This window comes from Anas platyrhynchos, chromosome 9 (assembly GCF_047663525.1).
Source record: "Anas platyrhynchos isolate ZD024472 breed Pekin duck chromosome 9, IASCAAS_PekinDuck_T2T, whole genome shotgun sequence".
NCBI classification, from domain to species: Eukaryota; Metazoa; Chordata; class Aves; order Anseriformes; family Anatidae; genus Anas; species Anas platyrhynchos.
The window spans coordinates 6938533-6962721 of NC_092595.1; the positions used below are offsets into that span (position 1 = coordinate 6938533).

At 41.3% G+C, this 24189-nt stretch overlaps 1 protein-coding gene across 5 annotated transcripts in view; it reads right to left on the minus strand.

Moving 5' to 3' along the window:
* TBL1XR1 (TBL1X/Y related 1) overlaps window positions 1–24189 on the minus strand; it is a 109230-nt gene that overhangs the window by 52780 nt on the left and 32261 nt on the right. For all 5 annotated transcript variants that reach the window (XM_027464782.3, XM_072042761.1, XM_072042763.1 and 2 more), the window contains exon 2: window positions 9520–9584. The gene's annotated coding sequence lies outside the window, so the exon portion shown is untranslated. The remainder of the gene's footprint in view (window positions 1–9519; window positions 9585–24189) is intronic.

Sequence of the window (24189 nt, forward strand, 5' to 3'; positions counted from 1 at the left end):
CTACAGGGAAGCCCACACCTCAGATCTCCCAGCCACCTCTCCCATTGCAACCCGGTTCAGGAAAGCAGCACAGCGCTCGGGCTTGGAGGATTTCTCAGCATCCGCCTGTCACTCCAGAAACAACTGCTCCCTTCCCCCTCTCGGCATGTTCCTGCTTTTCTACAGCACTGCTCTTTTTGCTTAACCCGAGATGTCTGCTATGAAACTCTCAGCATGCACGGCCAGCCGGGGGGCTCTCTGCCCTACTGACGAGTCAGCCACGCTTCAGGAACACGCTCTTCACTGCAAGCATCTCCCCCACCCAATCCTTTAACTAAGCTTCCTAATTACACCGTTCCCATCACAGGATTTCGACGCGTGATAGCAGAGGCACTGGGTGAGTGCTCTGTGCATTTAAAGCAGAGTGAGCCATGGAGTCGCTCTGCAAACACCCTGGGAGCAGGCAGGCGGTGGCTGCGCAGTGTCACCGCTCACCTCGGGCACAGCGCGCAGCGAGCTGCTCGTGTGAACGCACTGCAGCGTTATCTTCCCCGCTGCTCTGCGTGATACCGAGCTCACACGAGGCATCCAGGAAGGATGACGAACACCAGGCAGTCACGTTTTCCCCAGTTGTGCTCCCAAACAGGCCCTTTAGTTGACCTCTAGGCAGTTTTCAGGGGTGTAGCCAGCAGAGACAGGTGAGGGTTAGGTGTGTTTGTGTGTAATTAATGTGACACACATTCATTTCCCAGTGGAAGATTCCCAGGGAAGTGGCAGTGTTCGAAACACAAATGAGCATGCTGCCTGGGCAAGAAAAATGGAAGTGTGTTATTCTATAACCTAAATCTCTTCTTAGTATCCCAATGCACCTTTCCCTACGCAGGACACTGCCTACAAACCACGGTGGACTTTCCACTGGATGAGTTACAAGCCACAAAGGTATGCTGAAGAGTTAACTTTGCTTAGGCTGCAGTGCTTTTCTTCAAAAGCAAGCACTGGGGTTGCTAACTTAGGAGGCTTGCATAGTTGAGATCTTTTTAAGTAAACATCACCCACAGCTGTAACTTGGCACTTCCAGAGCCACTCTGCTCAAGCTTTGCCTTTGCTGACGTTTCTCCACTCATGCATAATGCAAGAAGTCCCACATTAATCTTGGGCTAACAACAGAAGCTAAGGAACCCCAAACGAGTATTTTTGCTATGGGTTTGGTATGTACAGATATCATGAATTCTCTCTGGATGGCTTCAGACTTGAAGTATGTAACACTCCTTTTCAAAGTATAAATGGAAAGATATTAACATAACTGATTAACATAAGCAGTCTTCCAAATCAGAGCAAGAGGAAAAAAAAAAAAATGGAAAAGACAGTCCAAGACCTGCTACGTGCTTCTGAATTTGCTGAGCTACGGCGTTAGCATTCATTCTGTTGTTTTCTCCCAGGGCCACAGGACAAAAACTGCTCCCTAGCAGGAGGGCATGATTTACAAGTTAAACTTAACTAATTCAGCAGAAAATAGCTGAAAGACAGCTGATGCGGGTTACAAACATTAAGCTCCCTTATCTTTCAAAGGCAAAAACTGTAATGCCACAAACAAGTGCTTGTTAGGAGGACCAGTGTGCAATAACAAGTGCTCATCTCAAAACTAGTGAGGCTTTTTTTTTTGGCGTCCCATTATATAATTAGAAGATTATCACAAAATCTTTCTCCCTTGATGGATGAGATCTGTTTTCTAAATTCCAGGCTGAATATACTCCTTGCCAAGATATATTCATTTCTTCTTGTCCGTCCTAGTGCTATCTTCAATCTAACAAAAAAAAAAAAAAAAATAGTTGTACTCACTGAAGTGTTTGGCAACCCCTCATATATGCAGAGAAAGTAATTATATCTGCCTCTCAGTGTCCTATTGTGAGACAAACTCTGCTCTTCCCTCACCATTTTCGTAGTCCCCTTCCGCACCTCCTTCACTTTACATTCATCTTTCTTGGACAAGGTCTACCAGCAGTAGGATTTAACAGTTCTGCCTTGCATGTGAGCAGCGTAAACAGTTTCCTATTCCTACCATAAGCCCCTCTTCACTTTACAGATCTTACAATGACATTTTTCAAAGCAACTCATATGGCATCTTCCATTTAGAGCAAAACCTCACCATCTCTAGCATAGCTTCCAGTTGCAATTTATATAATTAGCAATAACGCTTCCTTGGGTTCAAACACCCTTACCTACTCCTTAGGTTACTTCTGAAATCCCAGATGGTCAGTCTCCAGAAAATACCTTCTGTGCCTCACCCATGCCTTGGTTAAATCCATGCTGACGGCTCATTAGCAGAATGATTTATCAACTGTTGCAAGAATAGCTGTTATAAATTTGCTTTCTATGTAAATCAGGTTCCATGCAACTAGAAAGGAATTCCAGTCTTTTCAAAAGCATTTTAATGTGAAATGCTGACATCAAGTCTTAAGTTCATTTGATTATTTTTCTGTTTATGTTATTAGTAATCAGTTTTTCTGGCACTCTTCTCTGTTCCAGTTCAATCACTCAGTTGAATTACTTGAACTCCTGGTGAACTGCACCAAAAAAGGAAAATTAACTAATGCCTCATTTGATCTTGTGACCATAAAACTTGTGTTTTCATTCCCTCTTTAACCTTTGACCATCTATTTTCCCCGTTAATTTGTGTGTTATGTACCTGATAGTTTTAAATTTGTTTCTTTTATTCATGAAAAAAGAATCCGCTGACAGTTCATCTGCCCTCTATTCATTTTAACTACCACTGACTTTTTTCTAGGTCACCATTAATAAGCACGCACTTAAAATCAGTTCTTCATAGTCCATCTTACATGCACATTGACTAATTGTATTATTCTCTTTACCAGATGTGCATCACTGCTTTCAGAAAATCTGGTGACTGCACTAACACAAAACAACCTTAAAAAAACTGAAATGACTATTTTTATTTTATGAAATTCTATTTGCCAGGTTATTGAAGTTTATATTCTCTTGAGGGACTTAACTTCATTTATGTTACTGGTTTTAACTTTTTAGTTTTTGGAAACGGATGTCAAATACCTTAAGATATGATAAAACATTTTTAGCACCCAAGGGGACCATAATAAAATACTGTCCATCTACAGACAAAAGAAATTAAATGAATGGGGAAGATACCGTGAATATCTGCAATGAGGACAAGGAATCCAAACGATGGCTCACATTTGACATCGATACCCTCCGTTTGTGCAAACACTAAATTCATGGACATGGATCCTACACGCATACACACAATATCAACCCTGGGAGGATTCTGATCCCTTGTCCTGAATATGTTCATTACATCACAGTAAGAAGAAAATATGTGACCTCCATTTACTCCTATCTTAAATTCTATTGATACGGAGTACTAGAGGCTTCACATCCAAGGACACGTTTCCAGGTCTGCCATCCATTCTGATGGCCATGCACATGTAGGGCACCTGGTCTTCGGTGGCTAGCAGGTGGCTATCTCAAGTCTCTCCTGAGCAAATAACGTACATATATTCAATGTCATTCCCCCCAGCCTACAGACTTCCTGTTGTTTTGCAGCAATATTCATTATCACCTAGCATCTACACCACTGAAACTAAGGGGAGCTTTTACTTTTGTTGAGTTGAACCAATATCAACTTTCTGTTGACAACAATGAAACCAGGATCACAACCCAACTGCACAAGCGGCGTACTAATATGAAACAGCACTGCTCCTCTCTGGAAGGCAATGCTCATGTGCTCAGACAGAAGGGGGCCTGCCCTTAAGTCTTCTCCAGAACATCCTACCTCACCTACACCTCAAAGCCAGTTTACTTTTTTAACATGCAACAAACCTAGTCACCATCAAGAACATTTAACACTACATTTCTTATTCATTTAACGCTACAATTTTTTCGTGCAGTCATTCACAGAGTGGAAGAAGGGTCATTCCAGGTTACACGACTCCACCATGGGCATATGGCAGTGAATCCACAGCAGAAACACACGATCTCCCCCTTCATAAAACAGATGGCATGCCGATCAAGTCAGATATAATCCACTGCTAGCTTCACTACTACTGCTGCTATTAACTTGCGAACCAAAACCACTGCAAATAAGTAAAGACAAAGAAAAGCCCAAGGCAGGGGAGGCAAAGGGGGAGGAAGACGATGAAGAACACAGGAAAAAAAAAGTGGTAACAAGACAACCTATTGCAGCAGAAATACCCTGTTTTGGGTGCTTTTGAAACTGAGAAACTAGGAATGGCAATAGGAAAGAAACAGCAATGGCCCTCACCCTATTACAGAGGACGTTCCTCTAGTTTGATACTGGCCCAGTTCCCTTTGCTCTTGTGATTCACTGCACTGGGTACTTGCCAGGGGCTACATATCCTGGCTGCTTACATAATTACATATTTATGATTCTGCCGAGAATTCTTAGTCAAAGCTTATTTCTGAACTGTAAACGCTTACAGAATCAGCAGAGAAAGTTCTCCAACAAATGCTACTTCAAAAGAGAGCCACCATTTCTTGTAATTTTTAAAGAGCGGTTTCCTCTTCAGTTGAATCATGCAGTAGTGAACTTCAACAAATGGTAGAAAAAAGGCAAGGGGGTGTTTTCCCTCTGAAACTGAGAGAGATCTTACTTGTGGCTTTAACTTGTTCTTTTTTTAAAAAAAAAAAAAAAATATATATATATATATATATATATATAAAATTAAAAAAAAAAACTTCCAAAAATATACCAGAATGCCGTTCTATATAAACTTTCTTATCGCAGTACACACCTTATCATAGTAGACAGTCAGTATTTCCTCTGTATCATATTACTAGCACTTCCTTTTTTCAGTGCATACACCACTAGATCGGCTTATTCATGCTGATCCAATAAATACGATTTATGGATGAACACTCTGGAACACAATTTTTCAGCTGTAACCAATTATCAGACAAAAAACACTGCAATCCACCTTTCTTCATTGATAATAGCATCCATTGATTTGAGAAGGAGCAAAACAGTCCAAAATTTCATGTCATCACTCAGTTTAGACTATTTCAGGAACTGCTAGAAATACACATATATAATTTCCTTTTAAAAGCGTACTCCATAAGCTGTACAGCCAAATCCCTCAACAATAAATTTTATGAGCATTTGTAGGCTCTACCACTGAAAACACTTTCAAGCTTGGTTAGCTTTACGCACTCAAGTATTTCTTTCTTACACCTCAAAAGAACAATTCCTACACCTGAAGTCACACATACACACATATGTATTTGAAGAATAAAGGCTTTAGTCTTGCAGAGCTATTTATTTTGAAGCAACTATTCACGGGTCTTGTTTCCAACGTCTTAAGTATTGCCAGGTTTCATAACCCTTTGAAAGCAGGGGTCACGGTTTTAACAAAAACCCACAATCTCTCTCCACTCTTTAAAGCTCTTCCACTCTTTAAAGGTCTGTCCATCCACAGAAACTCTTTCACACATACATCTGACGGTGACATGGCATTCAGCTTCTGTTGAACCAGTCTTTGGGCCTACTAACATTTAGCTCTCCCGTGACTTGGCCTAAACCTGGCATACAGACTCAGGGCAACAACTGATAATTTTTCACTTCCCTTTGCACTGCAATTCCTGTGCAAACCCCAGAGCCCTGGGGCTGGTGGCACAATCTCCCACTGTTCTTGGCAAGCACTGGCAGAGGCAGGACTTCCATGCCTCACCCAACTCCTCCAGATCTGGCTGCAGGCTCCTGCCATCTCCCTTGCCTGCCTTACCCTGTGTGGAACCATTTAATTGAATGGACTTGCAGAAAGTTAACCCGACAGGAAGCGTTTAGATGAGTTTATCTGTTGTGGAACCACAGGCAACAGTTACATTCATTTATTCCTTCATCTGACTTTAAAGGAGTGGAAAGGTCACAGGAAGACTCCACAGATGGCACCACAGTAGGGTTCAAAGAAAAACTCTTGCTGCAGTCTTGGAGAATTTCTGGCAGATGTCTTCTAATCCTTTCACTGAATTTTCTTTGGAGTGTCCTGTTCATTCTGCCCAGCTCCTCCAACCACTCTTGCTGTTTCTGAGCAAAATCTGCTGGGTTTGAAGTTACATTGAAGTGTGGTACCCATGGAACTTCCTGACCTAAGAGACTTAGTGCCTGCAGAGTTGTCCTCCTAAAACAAGAGTTGGTGTTACACCTTCAAAACATGGTATGATATATTCACCCAAAAATAAATGTCCAGAAGAATGGATTTAAGACGCCTACGAGCTGTAATGCACGCTGTATTTTGTATTCCCCCCAAAGGACTATGAGGCCACGGACTTCGCTGCGATGACCCTGCCTTTCTGGAGACTCAGCAACTCTGCTCGCTGCGTATCCTCAGACTTTGCCTGTGTCAGCTTGTAATAAACGGTAACATCCTTTATTTTCTTCTGCAGGGAGACCTTTTGACGGGTCAGTGTGTTGATTTTTGACTTGGTCAAACCATCCATGCATTAAAAGAACCTGGAAAGAGTGTTTTTCAGGACACCTCTTAACAAGCCTCCACGTTGCCTTTCTTGCTTGATTCCCTCACAGCCCCTCTGGTTACCTCCTGTGGAATTAAACCCAGCACAGCAAGCTGCTGTATGATAAAAAAAACAGATACTTCCCAGCTTTTTGTAAGTTTCTATTGTTTCTGTACACTCCTTTAAATAGCTAGACACACATACGCATGTATATACACAAACACACCTGTATATAGCCACGCATTCATGTATACACACACACACAGGCACAAAAAAGAAAAAGAACACTAATTTCATAAGACAAAGGCAAACTATCTTGCTTCTAAAACTCACAAGAGAAGCCCTGCAAGGTACAAAGGAAATATCTCTCAGGTAAGCTACCTCTTCTATCACATAACAAAAAAAAATAATAATTTGCTAAAACATTTATGGAAAATTTGATCTGATCTTGCCCTTAGGCCAAAGGTGCAGGACTTTTGATTTTTATTTCCAACACATTCATTAACCCTTGTGACCTTGAGTAAGCACCCCATTAGCAGTCTTGAAATTAACCTTTGAAATCCTAGAAAAAGTAGTCTTATATACTAATTTGCCTTGCCCTTGAGGCCTTTTTTTTTTTTTTAAGCTTTCACATCTTTCCTTTAAGATGCCAACTTACTCCACCTTACGCTTAGACCACAGCCACACTGTTTTAAAAGACCTGATCACAGTATAAATACACAATTAAAAACAAAATGCTAACAATTCCAATGTTTAAAGATTAGCTTATATTCTACCCTATTTGTGTTTACACACCATATTCTATACAAAAAATAGCATCTTTTAATCATCTTTAAAATAGTAAAGCAAAGGAAAACCAAAAGAGGATGTGTAACTTCTGCATTTTAGTGTTTTTTTTTTTCCTCTTTCTTTAGTGGTGATTTTTTTTTTTTTTTTTTACTAAGAAGAAATGGAACTGACAGTCATGATTAACAGACTGATCAAAAATGTCAGTATCGTTTCTCAAGGGAATCAAAAATGCATTTCTGATTGAAACACACGTATTGAATCTGGGAAGCCATGTTAAACAAAACACTCTGGGAAGAACACAAACTGCTTTCTTCAGGTCAACCCGTCTCATACTTTGTCTACACACATCAAAGAGAAAAACATAATACAAACCTGTGAAAGTAATTTTTACTATAAGCCAGAGTAAGATATGATTATTTTGGGGATGATGATTAATGTGTCTAGCTTGGCTCTTAAAACTACATTCAAACCGTTTCAAAGTTTTAATTAAGAGATGAGTAATTGTTTAGGAATCTCCAGAATAGGAAAATAAACCCTCTTATAACAAATGCAGCTCTTAAAGAAAGGAGTGAAGAGTATTTCACTTCACTACAAGAAACAGTTGAGTATGTTTTATGATCCCTGTAACAACTAGTGTGCCCTTGAGACTGTGCAATTCTGAATTTCTAACATAATTTGCAGGGGGAAAAGTAGGACAAAACGCAGTAACATTTCAAATGCACTCTCTCGGTATTTTAAAATTTTATGAAGTATAAGGACTAGGTTAATATGGAATGAGTCATGTTTTTAAGAGAAGCAGTAACACCAACCTGTATTTCTAATCATAACTAAAAACACGCTCAAGTAATACAAAATAAAAGTAAATCAGAGTAGCTTTCTCTTGGAAAAAGGTCAACAACAACAATGAAAACTTAGCAATAATGGAAAAGGTTGAGCCCACTGCTAGTTTCAGTTTCAGAAAATTAAAATGCCAGGCTACGTGACCAGGTAAAAACGGCGCCTTCTCACTCAACAAATCTGTTCCCAACAGCTGAAATTCATCCCAAGTGAATATAAACTTTACACATATAAGCTGGATTTTGAGCTTAAACATCAGGCTATTAAATGACATACACACTTGTGCAGATCTTCTGATTTCTGAGTTATATTTGCTTTGCTTAGTGGCCAAATACATGCTGCATTACATTTCACTCCGTGATGTTCTGAAGAGTCAAGAGAATCACTTAGTACGTTTCAAAGTAATCGGTTACATCCGCACAAACTCTGAGTGCCGTTTTGCTCACAGGACAAAGACAGTGGAGTTGCAAAGGTACCACTGATTTATAGATTCTTCAGATCCATGCTGCCCCCCAAAACAAAGGAATCCAGATAACCCCCCGGATCCCAAATTCAGTTTCAAAGTTGGTGGTTAGAAATACCATCCCTTAGGTTCTGCACTCAACATAATGACCTAGAGAAGCCCAAAATGCAAGCTGGTAAATTATGCATTTATTGAAGTCTAACACTGCATTTAACACCCTCATAATACACCTCACATGTAACAACACAAGATACCAGAACTGCTGAAAGACTATTTGAATGTAATCAAAGCCAGAGCATTAAATTCCAGTCCTCTTCAGAGCTCACCTCTGCTTTTCACCTGCGCAACTATTAGAAAGCACAAATACACCATAAAGACAGTCTGCAAATACCATTCTCCAATAATCTAAAACATTTAATAATGTTCCAGAGATGAGAGTAAGAAGATTGCAACAACCAAACCTATTTCTAGAGGAGCTAAGATTTTAACTTCACTAGTCTTGTACTGCCAAACGCACTGAAGCAAAATACACCTGGCACTGTGTAGATTTGTAATAGGAGAAACTGTTAGTATTGAAACAAGATGCAGAGAGCACCCAAGGGGAGGCAACGGAGCACTCAGCTCATCTACAGCTTGCCCCGAACAGGCTTTTGGCCAAAAGAGGAAGCAAAAACAGTTACCAACAGGATGAGCTATGTCATTGTCAAGTCACACTTCTTGCTTCAAAATTAACATGCTGCCCTACTTTCCGCTGGGTAAGAGAGAAACAATTTCAATATTTTGTCAAGCAGAATAATGGTCTAGATTTTTTCTTAGGAAAAAAAAAAAAGTTGTCAACTTACAAAAAAAAAAAAAAAGTAGCCACTCTAAAAATACACTTTGCAACAGAATCTGCCTTACATTTGCAGGAAGGAACCACACCACCATTAGTCAGTTAAGAAGGTACTTACCATTGGCAGTGCATTGATATGAGGAAGTTTTCCTTTCAGGTGTCTCTTGCCACAAAAGGGTGATGCTGAAAAAGAAATGAGACAACAAAGGAAAAATTAATATTTATTCTTCTGAAACCAGTGATGTTATCATGATTAGTATTATCAAGCACACGCCCGCATGGCCCTTGCAGCCTACTCTGTTTAAGCAGCTCAGTTATCACCGCCGAATTTGTATACAGCCTAAATCAGAGGTGATCAGGAACAGAACAGCAAGCGGAGCTGGCTTTTTGCATATATCCTGCCACATCACAAGAACTGCTCCTGTGGGGAGCCTGAAATACAGACCTTTGAACAAATAAGCCTGTTGAATGAACACTTAAACCATCAGACCTCTAAGACAGTTGCACCCATTCAGTAGGAGCACGCATAAACAAAACAACCCGTGTATAAAAATCCTGATGTCTGGATTTGACTTAACTTTCCAGAAAAGGCTTTGGGAAGCTAACTAGGCAAAATAGGCAGCTTAAAATATCTTTTGCCCATGCCAAATCTCTTCTGGAAATAAACTTCAGCTACTGACTTCTAAACACCCTGAAAAGCCCCAAACAAAAATTAACATTCCAGTGGTTTGACTGAGGACCTCTCCTCCAAAACAGTTGCATCCCCTGAGAAGCAGTTAAAAAATAATAAATCTGTTTTCCTAACACGTCTTGCACTAAATAACCCGGTTTATGTACACAGGTGTGCCCGTGCACCCAGACAGTTTATCACCTCCTGCAGTGCCCTCAGTAACTGAGAGAACAGCTCACCCTAGCTGCTGGCTACATTTGATGTGTACATAACAGAGATCTTCCCAGGGGAACATTCACGGGAAATCTTTCCCATCTTCAAAAACAAGAAAAAAGTAGTCCGAAAGAATCCATACTCTTCTGTATTTTAGTAATTTTCTTGAAATATCAATAGTAATTATTTTATGCACCTAACAATAAAATAGGTAAGTAGAAGCACTCTTTCAGCATGCATCAACTCCATGCACAGAAGTACCCACTTTTATGCATCAACGACAAACAATTTTTATTCACACTAATATTTATGAGTGATTACTCTCTGTGCAAATACTTGTACACTACATTTCTTGTTAGCACATAATTTAATCGCCCACTCAAAGAGCAGAAAGGGGGACAGATGGACATGGGTGACTAATAAAGCATTACCCACTTAATCTAAAAATAGGCTATTTACAAAACATCTGTAAACTTTTCAAAAACTTTTACTATGAGGGAAGAGTAACTACGGCTTCCAGGGCTCTTGATCAACACAGAGCTCTTGCATGCCGTTTCCAAGCTTAACCAGGAAGAGATGGCTTATTATAAAACAGTCTTCAGAGACAGTCAAGAAAAAACATATGCCCAATTGCTGCAGGTCTTTGGTTATTTTATTCTTAAAATATCTGACCGTGCTGTCACGGTGGGCAGAACCATATCGGCGCGGTAGAGGAGCTGCTGCAGAGGATGCTGAAGAATGCAAGTATGCAGGGAATTGCAAGAATTTGCAAACATGCTCTTTTTCCCTTGCATAGCCGTGCTGGTACCGCAGCAATTATGTAAATAGGCTGAGGAAAGCTCCACTCGCCAAGTGGCATGGTTTCCCATGCAGAGCTAGTCTGAAAGTTTGTTTTATCCCGAGCTGTGGGCCAGCACTGAGGAGAAGGCTTTAGCAGCCCACTCAGCAGCCCCATAAACAAACATTACACCTTCCTGCAACCAGAGCTTTCCTTAAAAACAACACAAAGCAGCACACAACCACTATCTGTGCTCTTCTTTAGAGAACAGTTTAAATCAGAGCAAACTCTGGGTGCACAGGAAGGCGGAGGAGAGCTGCGCTGCCCACTGCTGAGCGCCACGCTTAGCTCGTGTTACTTCGTTTGCGAAGGAAGGTGGCAAACATACATAATGGGCCAACTGCACAAACATCAACAACCTTCCTCAATGAAAAAAGGCTTTCTTCAGCCTCCACTACACCCAGACCGCCTCCTTCCAACACACCCTTGGGCAACCAGCCACACACAGCCCCTGGGCCAGAGCTGCTGAGGGAAGGCAAGGGCCTTCTCGGCCTTCACCTTTGTCAGCGTGCCCCGCACAGGAGCTGAAGGCAAAGACCACAGAGAGCAGACGGCAAGAAAAGAAAGGGTTCACCAGCTCATTCCTTGCTTGTATTAGCTGGTTGTAGGCTCTGGTTTTGAGTAATTGTGCTTGAAATGACACGGAAACGTTCGGACAACACTGAACACGTTGTCTGCCTTCTGCAGAGTCCAGCACTGAGTACAAACACCTCATCAGCAGATCTTTTCCTTCCAAATTTATCCTATTGGATTTTGTTATTTTGGCACACGCCTTGAAATAACACAGGTGACGGGTATAATTTATTGATTTTAGCCTCTCTCTTTATATACTGACCTGTTATAGTGATTTAACCAGGTGACCAGGTGTAGTAACAGTTACACTATGTGACACCTAAAAGTAATCCACCAAATGCCCTTGGAGCTGGTAAAACACCAGTTGAAAAAGAAATAAAACTTGGCTGGTGTTTTCCAAAAAAGCCAATCCTGCAAGATGGCCGCAGATAACAACACGAAGTACCTTTGGCCATGAAGACACCACTGCAGGGCTCCAGGCAGCACAAGTCCAGTTACAAACCCACCGTGCGCCCTTCCTTAACACTATTCCTTACCTGGCTCCAAACACAAACTCCTCAAAACAAGGATTTCTCTAAAAACTACTTGCACAAACTTGTCACCGACTTCCTCTACAAGTGCTGCCACCTAAAATTTCCCCCATCTATCCAGCACCCAAAGAATTGCAGTGGGAAATGCTGGGCGAGCGTGACGGCTGGGAGAAGGCAGCTGCGCGAGTTCGGGACCGCTTCTGCTCATCTTGTGTGCTCCCTTTTCTTCTAATCCTTTCTTCGGATCACAGTGTTTATACTGCTTTCTGAGATTTTTTTGTGCTATTTGAGCTTTAACAACAAATTTACTCGTTAAACATTGTGCTTTGTGAATTACAAAAGCCTTCCAAGGACACGCGATCTTTTCTACTAAATTCTCCTCCATTATCCCACTTTTATCTGGCCTCGGTATTGGAAAGAGCGTCCCAATCAAAATAGAGTTAAAAATAACTTAATCCTGGATATTCCCCCCAGTAACTAGGCTGCAAAAAGCATCAGACAATAGCTTTAAAAGCCTAAATTGAAAACTAATCACTCCATTGAATCCTTCCTTTCATTTGGTTAATAGGCATACACAAAACGAGCGGTGATTCTACCACTGCCATGCCTGGAACGTACACGGTGAGAATCAAAAGTTATTTCTTGTAAGCACGCTTCCATGATGATCTACGGGAATTTTTTTTAAACAATTCAGCACTTCTACAGTAACATCTGCTTTTTGGATCTGACACAGAAGCTGAATTGAGATAAATGCCAGCTCCAAAAAAATTAAAGAAACATGTATGTATGAGTGGGAAGAAGAAGAAAAAAAAATACTGGACCACATGCAAGACTGCACTGAAAGCTGTCATCACTTGCAGCTGGCTGGTAGCAAGAGTTTCTCCCCAAGGACACGCAGCAGGCAGTGACAGCCCCGCGGCTGCTCTCGGGGTCCCGTGGCCATTTGACAGGGAGCTGCAGCAGGGATCGCTCACAGCGCCCCAGAGCTCCCCATGGAGCATCCATCCACCTGTTTGCCCAAACTCTACCTGGAAACAGCTTTCCTCTGCTATTAACTGAGAAATTATTTTGTCATCTTTGTTCTGTTTTTAAGGCCTTTATTATGTCAGAAATAAGCCAAAAGCTGACGAAAGTTAACTTTCTGCATTTTTAGAAGAAATTCCTTATATATACACTTGTATCATGTAAGAACTGCACAACTTCCACGCTTCAGAAATGCTCTGTCATACACCAAAATCCTGCACACATACACAGGTACGTGAACCAGCTATCAAAACAAAACAGGATATCTGAGGGACAGAGGATAAAAAACAGCTTAGCAGACAGTACTACTCTAGGAAAAAAAAATAAACCTAGATATACAAACCACTCTTCAAAAGTGCACAAAACAGGATTCACTCTGGCATGACAAACACAGGCAAAGCAAGACCAAAGCGAAGGAACAGTGTAGCATGGCAGCAGCCACCTGCAGGTTTAAACACCAATTTCCAGAAAAGTCAAAAATTGAGGAAATCACGGATGATAGCTGAAAGGAAAGGAAGCTAAATTGCTGGAGAGGAAACCATCCTAGCCAGCCCTATTAAAAGCACATAAAACACAAGAGTAATCTTGTCAATACCAATTAGTTTGTACCATTGGGGAAGGAGGGAGGAAGAGCCATGCTGCAGCACAGCTTCGCTTGCAAGTCATTTAAATGAAATTCATTAGTAAGTAACCCAATTCACAGACTGGAAGTTAAAAGATCCTAGAGCATGAAGTAAAACCCTGTCTAGACTAGTAAAGAGCAGAGCCATTACTCCAAGGGCACAGTATGATGCAGAGCATGGCATGGCCTCCATCCTAGTCCCCAAATACCTCCTTCACAGACAATCACATATATGATGGTGGCCCACAAATGAAAACACAAAGTAGTTTTTAATTTGTGTTAATAGTTTGATTTCTTGTTGATTCACTGACAACAAACAAAAAATTGTACCTTTATTCCAGACCTGAGTTTTAAGGTCAGGCAAAAATTCATTGGATACAGGAGCATAACAACCTATTGACCTGGCTGCTCTCAGCAGACTCTGAACACAAATCACAGCGTAAAAACAGTTCTCCTTGTGTATTAAAAAATTAGAAAATTAAAAAAAAAAAATCTGATGCATAGCATTTAGGGGTCACTGTTATTCTCAGCATGTTTATTACAGATTCCAACTAAAACAACTGAACTGAGGCCTGAAATACACCACTTACCAAAATATAATTAAAAAAGAATAAATTCGATTTTTTTTTTTAAATTCCCTTTCCTGGAGGTAGGAAGAGCTGTACTCCTTGCTGTACTGAGCCTGCCCCAGTGATTCAGCTGTGCTCGGCAACAACCCGTCCCCTCTCCTGCAGAGCCCTTAGCTCCGATCAGCCTTCGCAGCCGAACAGAGGCAGACACCTGCTTTTGTCAACATGGCAATGTGTTCCTGCAGCACTGATAGCTGCAAGGTTACCGGGACTTCTCAGCCGGTCTCTGGTCTGGGGAGATGGAACAAAGCTCCAAGTGCAGCCTTGGGCAGAATACCTTCACCGTTCATTGTTCATGTTTCTGCTACCACTGCTGCCACATCTGCCTGTTTTCAGATCCTCGGGACGAGATGTTCCTCTGCTTTGGGACTAACTAACGGTGGCCTTGCAGAAGAAAGTTGTAACTTGCATAACTTGCAGTCCAAGTTATGTAAGGCATTAGAAATCATTAGAGTAGGGCAAGGGTACAACTCTAGATGTTTCTTAGACATTTATTCTTAAAGAGCTTAGTTTATTGAATTTGTTAAAACAATCTCTCTGAAATGTGCCATGCTTTGGGAGGTGTCTTAAGCAGACATCACATTTGCAAGTGGGGTCAAAATGTTCCAATGAAGACTTCCCTTAAAGTAACAAAACGACATGACAATATTATTGATATTATACGTATTATTTTCAACCCCAATGAACGTAACCACCTAACCACCATTTGAGCTCTGGCTGTGTCTATCAGTATCAGTACCACGCTTCCCATTACTTTTTGGGCAATCAGAAATCAAACGTAGTATTCTTTCAGAGCAAAACCTCAATCTATGTTGCATCTAGCCAAGCTAATGAGCTACAGAGCACATGCAGGCGATGCAGCAGGGCCAGAACTCTGCTGCAAAACACAGCCTTTGCAGGCAGCTTGGTGTCCACAGGCACAAGAAGTCATGTTCTGGCCGCTGACCCTGCTCACCGCATGCTGCTGCCTCAAGGAACATCAGCTGCCTTCTACCTACCTTCTACAGGGGCAGCTTTCGGAAGAGCCACAGCAAAGCAGCAACTTTAAAAACGGACATCAAAATGTTCTACAACCCTTGTTACTTCTGTTCCCGGGCACGTCAAAGTGCTATCACAGTCTGAAGAACTCAGATGCAGTAATTCTTTTAAAAAGCTCTCAAAATTCTGAGTTCCTTTTAATACCCCAAATCCCTTACAATTCACAGGTACAGAAATATTTTTTTCTGAAAACAGCATATCAGAGGTCAGAAATAAGGTCTGTGGTGGAGCTTGGCCTCACATACTCCAGACATTCCTGGAATGCAGTTTCTCTAAAATAAGGTGCTTACAGTGCTTTCGAGATTCTTCCTGGGATTACTACTACTATTACTATTTTGCACAAAGCCAGAGGAAAATCTAATAAGCCTTGTTCTCTACCAAAATAGAAAAAGATAGGTAACACTAGTCACTGTGAAGTCATCCATTAAACGTATCAAGGAACCATTACGTATTTTTTCCAAAAAACATTGCTCTTCAGAAGTTCTTGCACTCGTGCTTACAGTTCCCTCTCAGTTCCCCAACTGAGCGGCATTTGGTGCACAGCAGCACCACTTTTCCACACAAATTGTGACCTGTCTGTGTTTCCACATGAATAACCTGCATGGAAGCTCTCTCTACACAGGTGAACCCCGGGACCACGCAGCAGCTTTCACTGCATGGGGCCAAGCATCACACAAGGAATGTTACCCTCTCCTCTTCATTTCTGAGAGCCCCCTTTGCTCTCCACATCCTGGTACCCACAAACTCCCTTCCACGTCTCCAGAAGGGCAGTTTTGGGGAGTTAGGCAATCCACAAAGCACTGAACCTCTGCTGAGCCACATCCCGGCCAAGGCCAACCTGCCACTGGGCCAGGAGGTGCCAGCACCCCACCTGCGGGCTCCCAGCTGGGCACTCCTGCCACTTCCTTCAGCCTAAAATAAGGGAATTAATTGTCTTAACTTAGCTCCACGAACCACCTCACCACGAGGGCAGAAGAGGACAGAATTGGCTGGAGAGACAGAGGGAATGCAGCCCTGAAAGGGAAGAAATGCAGGAGCCGAATTGCCCCGACAGCCACGTCGTCAAAATACACCTCTGTCTCCAAGGGGCGTCTGGGACGACGACGGGAATCCCAGCCCGAGAGCTCACAGCAGAGCAGAGCGAGGGACTGGGTGATGTGAATCATACCCAAAATAGCACAGACAGAAACGGTATTAAGAAAAATATTATTCTGTTGACTTTTCAAACCATTGAGACACCAGAACTGAGAACCTGTGTTTGTCTGTCACGCCGACTGAATGGGTTGGTATTTGCATTGATATTATACTTATTATACATGCAGGAAGAGACACTGAGACTTGTTCCAAAGAATAAGCAGCCTACAGATAAACATAGCAAAATATTTACATTAGCAGCGTGGTCGAAGAGAATAGCACTTATTAAATAAGAGGATCGAAGTCATTAATCAACAGCAGCATTAAACCAATCTAATCACGCCACTTCTTCACCTAGTTTTCTGAACAACAGGACCTACGCGTGATCACGGAAAACAAATATATTTCATCTATCAATGACAACACGCTCAAAGGATCTGATGAGCATCGGGACACGGAGGCACAGCAGAGAGGCCCCATATCACCGTCACTAGGTTGTGATTAATTGATAACAACAAAGCAGTGCCTTATGCCAGACTGTCATAAGCAGTAGAAGGAGCTTACCGACGTGTACACTGTCCTGCCGCTATGGCTATACCACGTACCTCCCACTCTACATGGTCTAGATCTCAAAAGAGCTTTTCCTTAAAATTCTATTCATTACATTAATTAACAGTTTGATTATGTTGGGTTTTCCTACTGTAGAAAAATATCTTTTCTTACTGTAATGAGAGGAAACAAACAAACAAACAAACAAAAAAATCACACAAACTTAATTTGTTGCCAAAACGACTGAAGTCAGTATTTTTGTTTCACTGGAAATATTTTCTGTTGAGTTTCCTACCATCGCTGCAGATGTATGGCTCAATTTATAGCCCTTCTAAACTAATGCACTGCATGTGCAGCACACCACGTAGCAGTTGCTTATCCCACAAACAAATGGAAGTATGATTAGATAACCCATTATGCTGCTTCGCAGACAGTTAAAGAAAAGAAAAAAAAAAGTGAAAGGGATTGCTGATGTTAGCTTGCCAGCACCTTGTATTTTCCTTTATACGAGATAAAAGATTTTACCCAGAAAAATTTCCAAGAGACCTGAATGAGAACTAAGAAATGGCCATGCCAGATCAGACTGATGGGCTCCCCTGCCCATTACCCTCTCTCCAGAAGGGACTTCCAGGCAGATACCTGACCGAAGAGTGAAAACTGCACAAACATATGATCTAGTCCCCTAAATTATCTCCTAGCCTCCAGCTATTTTCAACTCAGATGGCTTCTCTGAGCACAATTTGTTTAGTTTCTGTGCATCCAGTAATCTCTACAGAATTACCTTCCATTAACTTGTGCAGTCCCGTGTCAGAATAATCTGACATCCCTGTAAGAGAAAAGGAGCCTCCGATCCCCATTCACCCTCCCCGTGGTTTTCATGGCTCTGCAGAATTAACTGTGCCCCATTCCCATGCTGGAACTTGTCCTTAACCAGTCGCTGCATTAAACGGGTACCTCAGCTCTACAGTGCATTTTAATAGGACAATTACACACTCTGCATGACATTAACTGAAATCTCCCACTGTGTTTCCAACCCTCCTTCACTTCTGAAGTTTCTCGTGTTACTGCCTTGACAGGGTGGTCGGTAACACAGCTCCCCTTCCACAGATCACTCACATACCACCAAAAAATAAAGCACCCAACACACTCATTGAGAAAGTGCCCATCTATACAGGTGTTCAGAAATGGGGAACTGAGCAGTTAATGTGTTATTTGAAGGAATGGTGTTACACTTCAGACTGTACTCTTGCAAGAGTATCGGCCAACACGTGCTCATCAGCATCAGCTCACACTACAAAGAATTCAGTTTCACATACCAGTTTTTATTCATGAAGCTGTTGACTTCTAAATCTTATCCCCACAGCAATCTAATATTTTCCTCAGTGTCTCACCTTTCCACTCTTATTTTCTCTTCTTTTCTTCAGCAGAGCTCCCTGTAAACAGGGTTAATAGCATCTTGTTTTCTCTGTAATGCGTCTGTCCTAACGGTAACTGTAAAGGATGTGTCAATGCCATCAAGACTGACTTGAATTTAAGCTTTCTTAAGCTTTTCTGAAGAACTGATACTAAATTCACTATCTTTTGAAAGACTGTTTTCCACTCTTACAAAAAAAAAAAAAAAAAAGAGTTTTGCCGAGCACGTTATTTATCATTTTCAAAGATCAATACAGAAATGGAACTAGTTACTACCCTGTACATTAAATAGATATTTAAGCTCAATGGAAGTCTACCCAATAACTTACGAAGCTGTTAATGGATCAGATCTCACTCAGGTAAGTAACTTAACTTCTCTGACCAGGAGAAGGAACAAGGCAATTTAAAAGGTGCAAAAGTCAAGGGAAAGGAGAGAAACTAGAAGATAGTGTAACTGGAAACACATTTAAAATAATCTGGAAACACCTTCGCAAAGCAAAATCACTCAAGTAGAGAACAGCTGTGGGAAACAGCCTGTGCTATGGGACTTCTGCTATTTCAAGCAAGAGTAGGAAAGACCAGGGCAGAAGTAATTCTGCCCAAGGAGACACGTAGTGCACAGTGTTTGATCTACTAAGTCTTTCCCCTTTCTTTATGATTCTTATCTCAACTGTTCCACACCAGGAATTTGAAATCGGCTGCGCTCCACATCTTGCAAATCTTCCTGTTCAAACTAGATTAGGCTGAAAATAGCATTTTACCATTTGGGAATTTCATTTATAGAATTCTGCCTCTGAGGTTGCCTGCAGAATTCCTCTGCAACTGCTGTCAGGTCTTCGGGAAAAGGGTGTTGTCTTCTTGGCTTTTTTTTTCCCCCCTCCTCTAAACCAATGCACATTTATCACGGTGATCTACTAGATTCATCAAAGATGTAATGAAGAGTTCAAGTCCTCATGTCTTTGGGGGGGGGAAAAAATCAACTCCTTACTCTCCATTAAAATAAATTTGTGTACTTCTAACTTATGAATGATAAAAAACTTACCCAAACTTTATTTTTAGGATATGCTACATGGCTACCATGACTGAAGTTACTTGTTCCTTGAATGCTTTTTGCTGCTCTGATACTGTTTTAGTAAAGCATCCACCAGGTACCCCATAAGTATCAGCTGTCAAGAACTTTTTTTTTTTAAAAAAAAAAAAGCATTGAATGACTACAAATTAAAAGCAATAAAGATTAAACAAAAAAAAAAAAAAAGGAAATCTATGCCTGTATTTTCAGCTTGAATCAACAGATTTTTAGTTTTTGTTATTGATAAAGACCATGCTAAAGGCCTGTACATTCTGCTAATTTTGTGATCATGCTAAAACACACTAGTTAACTAAGGAAACTATCAGCATATTCTTGAGCCAGGAACATCAAATAAATGTGTTTGTCAAAATACTCCACCTAGCAAAAGCATTTCCACTCCGTGTCAGACATGTCAAATACCAAAGGCTGGTTCATCTCCAACACACTGCAGATATTACTGTAGTCACACCTAGTCAAGGGTGGTTCTTCTTTTTCTTTTTTTTTTTTTTTTGAAGTATAACAGTATGTCGTATTCAGCACTAATAGACACACAGAACCTACACAGCACTGTAATAAATGCACAGAACCTGAGAGCACCGTAATGACCTATATTCCATCAGCCCGTGAGTAATGGCAATCTAGGTTTACGTGCTGCTGCACTTCAGAAGAGACTGTTTACCAAATCCAACAAAAGCATTATCCAGTATCTATCTATGCTGTTGCATGAAGTTGTAGAGCTACAATAATTTATCACTTTTTTTTTTTTGGTCTTATTCTTTTCACTGCTTAAGGAACCAGAAAAATCTTGCATTACAAAAATGTCTCAAACACTAGCACTTCTTCCCATTTAACACGTTACAATTATTTTTACACTAACTTTACCCAGAAATAAACCCGCCTGGCATATCCTCCCAGGAATACTGCTACTAGACTCGTTCTGACACCTTTCCAAAGCAGTCTTATTTGACCCTCCTGGACTGGGCACATCAGGGGCTTGGTGTGCACACCACGAACACGCTGACTCTCCCCCTCCCATGAAGAGGAAAAGGCTGATGCTTTGCTAGCAATGCTTCTAGACTAAACAAGCTAAGTCTAAGAGTGATTAGCACTCTTTGTTCCTTTGTCAAGTTAAGACACTTTCCTTGTGGTATTTTTAATTAAACAAAGCGTCCATACAATGGTTCAAAAAACATTACCGGTTTTATCTTTTTACTCCTAATAATAACCTCTTGTAAAGTAGTAAAAATAAATATGAAATTACATTCATTTACGTTAGTACGCATATGAAGGCTTAACTTCGATTACTTCAATGCATTAAGACTTTACGACGAAGTCCTTAAGCAATCTGGACCGCCGCCAGCCCTCGCAAGGACACGTCCAAGCGCTCTCACCACACATCGAGGACACCGGCTGTGTGGCACAGTGACACACCACAGCCCAAGGAACACAGGTGAGTGGGGATGGAGACATGTAGGAGGAGTGGAGAGCAAATATGTTGTCAGAGAACCAATAATAAAGTGTTAGAAATACACGTACAAGGCGATCTGCAAGCTTCCCCATCGCTGTGTAGAATTCCACTCTCCCAGCACAAAATATATGGCCAGAAACGGTCAGATAAGGGAACAGAAGGGAACTCCAGAAACACGGGGTAATGAAACGCAGTATGTGCACATATATGTGAGGGGAAATATAAATAGATGGAGGTTTACTTCTTGGCTTGCAACTTCAGCTTTTTTTTTTGTTAGAACATAATAAATTTGCCATTAGGGCAGTTAAGGTCCAGGTGTGCCTCGCCCTGTAAAAATCTCTCACTTGACACATTTTAGAAAGAGATAATGTATTTGTAAAGTATTAAAGGAAACATTTGCACTTCTTCTGCTTAATGAACCAGAAAGATACCACTAAAGATCCAAACAGTCTGCTCATCCTTAGTTACTAGAGGACTTGACCTGGTGAGGCCACTTCACCAGTCACACCTGAGGCACTCCTCCCAGTTCCTCCCAAGTTGTTTTTTTCTTTTTGTTTTGTTTCTAATTAACCACTTCTCACTTCTAACCATGAATTCACAGCCATATAAATCACGTTTAAAAGAGAGAGTTGCTGTGCCCACTGAGAGAGAGCTGCAGCATCGCTCCTGCCACTGCCCTGTCAGCTGAATGACATTTCCAGCACTGATTTACTACGGCTACGCGGAGCTGGGATGCACAAGTGTTTGCAAGCTGTCTCTCACAAAGGAAAGGTATGGACTCCGGCTGAGATAAGCACTGGAGTTATTCATGGAGAAACAGACCTAAAAAGCAAGAACTGAGGCCTGGTGACACAGTGAGCTTAGGAGTTCTGGAAGGAATACAGATCAGCAGCACTTTCATGCCATCAAAAATGGTGTTTTAAATTAACAAAGATTAAAATTTAAGTTACCATACAATAATTTTTAAACACCACAGCTTATTATTTTAACCAACCAAAAGAAAGCAAAAATAAATTCAGGGAGTGCCTAAAGACAACTGGCCTGCAGTGCCTCCAGCTTCATTTCACAGCTTCGTTATGAGCAGAGTAGAGGAAAAGAAAGGGGACAGCCACAGAAGAATTTTTTGCTCTTTTTAAAGATTTTTTTTCCCCTCAGGGCCGCACCACAAGCACACACCAGGACTATGGCCTTTCGCACAAATCGGTCTCCACCTGATCCAAAGGCCCGGGACCCTGCTGCCCAGGGGCCAAGAAGAGGCTTGGTGACTTACTGGGACCTGCACTGACACCACCCTTCAACCTCTGCCTCTGGGGCAGGCAGAGCAAGGGAAGTTGTGTTTTCTAAAGCTGCACCACCTGCTAATATCGAGTTTAAAGTTTAATTTCAAATTCAATTTCAAATTTTGGCAACCTATACCAAAATGTGATTTAAGCTACTATAATCATTTCGAACAAATGAAATATTCAAGTAATACATTAAGTTTTAAAGAAAGCTAAACCACTGATGGAACTGTTGGAAATCCCTGACACAGCGTTTACAAAGAACATTTGTTCGAAGTGTTAAGCAGCATGCTTTTATGGGTGCACAGAGTATTTTTAATACCCCAACCAGTTTGTATTCAGCTACCTCCAGTACTTTGAATGAGCTTCAAACTTTTTATCTTTGGATGTATACCTGCCAATTCTGAGGACAAACACCATCAATTCTGAAATCATAAAGAATAGCATCAGATCATTTCACTACTTATAAAACAGTACTTTTTCCTAGCTTTAAATTCATAAGTTTTCATGGATAGTCTCTCTTTAGCCAGTACACTGCAAAAATAAACATAGTAAACATGAACTGCACTATTCATCAATTTCCCACTTCATAAACAGTCATGTTTAAAGAATCTGCATTAAAAAAAGGCTAAGTTACCTAAGTTAACAAAAGCACAGCAAAAGAGTAAACCTGCCCAATTAGGAAAAGAAATACCAGATTTACTGAAAAAAAAAAAAAAAAAAAAAAAAGGAAAAGAAAAAGAAAAAAGACCTCAACACTAGTAGCAGATAAATTGTTAATGATTCCAGCACAGCTATTTCAGTGGAAAAAAAAGGTTTGTTTTTTTTTTCTAAATCCAAAACAAAATTACAATCAATTACATGAAACAAGGGCTTCTGCACGTTGATTTGAATCATTTTCACTTTGATCCACCCTGGGCCTAGCAGACATTTCTTCTGCTATTAAGTACTCAAAGGTGTAAATTACGGCTTGAAAGACCTACTTAAAGTAACAGCTATAATAAGCTTCAATATTCCAAGAGCAGTCCAATCCTTTCAAAAGAAAAAGATTTTAAGCCGCATAGGAAAGGCGTGCAGCAACTGACACAGGGAGCATCTCTATTTCTGGATGCGAGTCATTGAAAACTGATTAAAGTAAAACGCCGCAAGGACACGTCCGCATCCTGAGGTATTGTTCCTTCAAAGGTAAAACAGCAGGCGTGAAACTCAAACGATTAAGGAAGTTTAACCACCAAGCAACAGAACAGGAGCTCTCGTATCGTGGTATTCTGGAAATTCTGCTGAATAAAAGTGAATATAATTTACATGGTGATGGTATGCATCACCATTACTTGCACTGTGATGGGACTGGGCTCCCAGCTGTGCCAAGCAAAGATTTCCTATACCTGGAACTGAGGCACGAGGCAGGTTCTGCAGAGATGCCCGGCCGAGAAGCGTCCCAACCACCCCAAGCAGAGAAGGGAAACCGCGTGAGGCTGGACAGCACTGCTGACAGCCACCAAGATAAGCTCCTTGCTGCTAGGGCGGCCAAATCTACACATTCAATACGGCACCAGGTCTGGAGGCTGCGCAGGACAGGCACGAAGGTATCACCACCCTCCTGAGAGGTGAGGGCCAGGCTGTGTGGTGGAAGCCTATCGACCGTGCGGCAGCAGGGCTCGCGCTGGGATTTACGCTGGAAGAGAGAGACACTCATAATATCCTCTACGCATTCATCTTGGTGCTTTGGGGGAATCAAA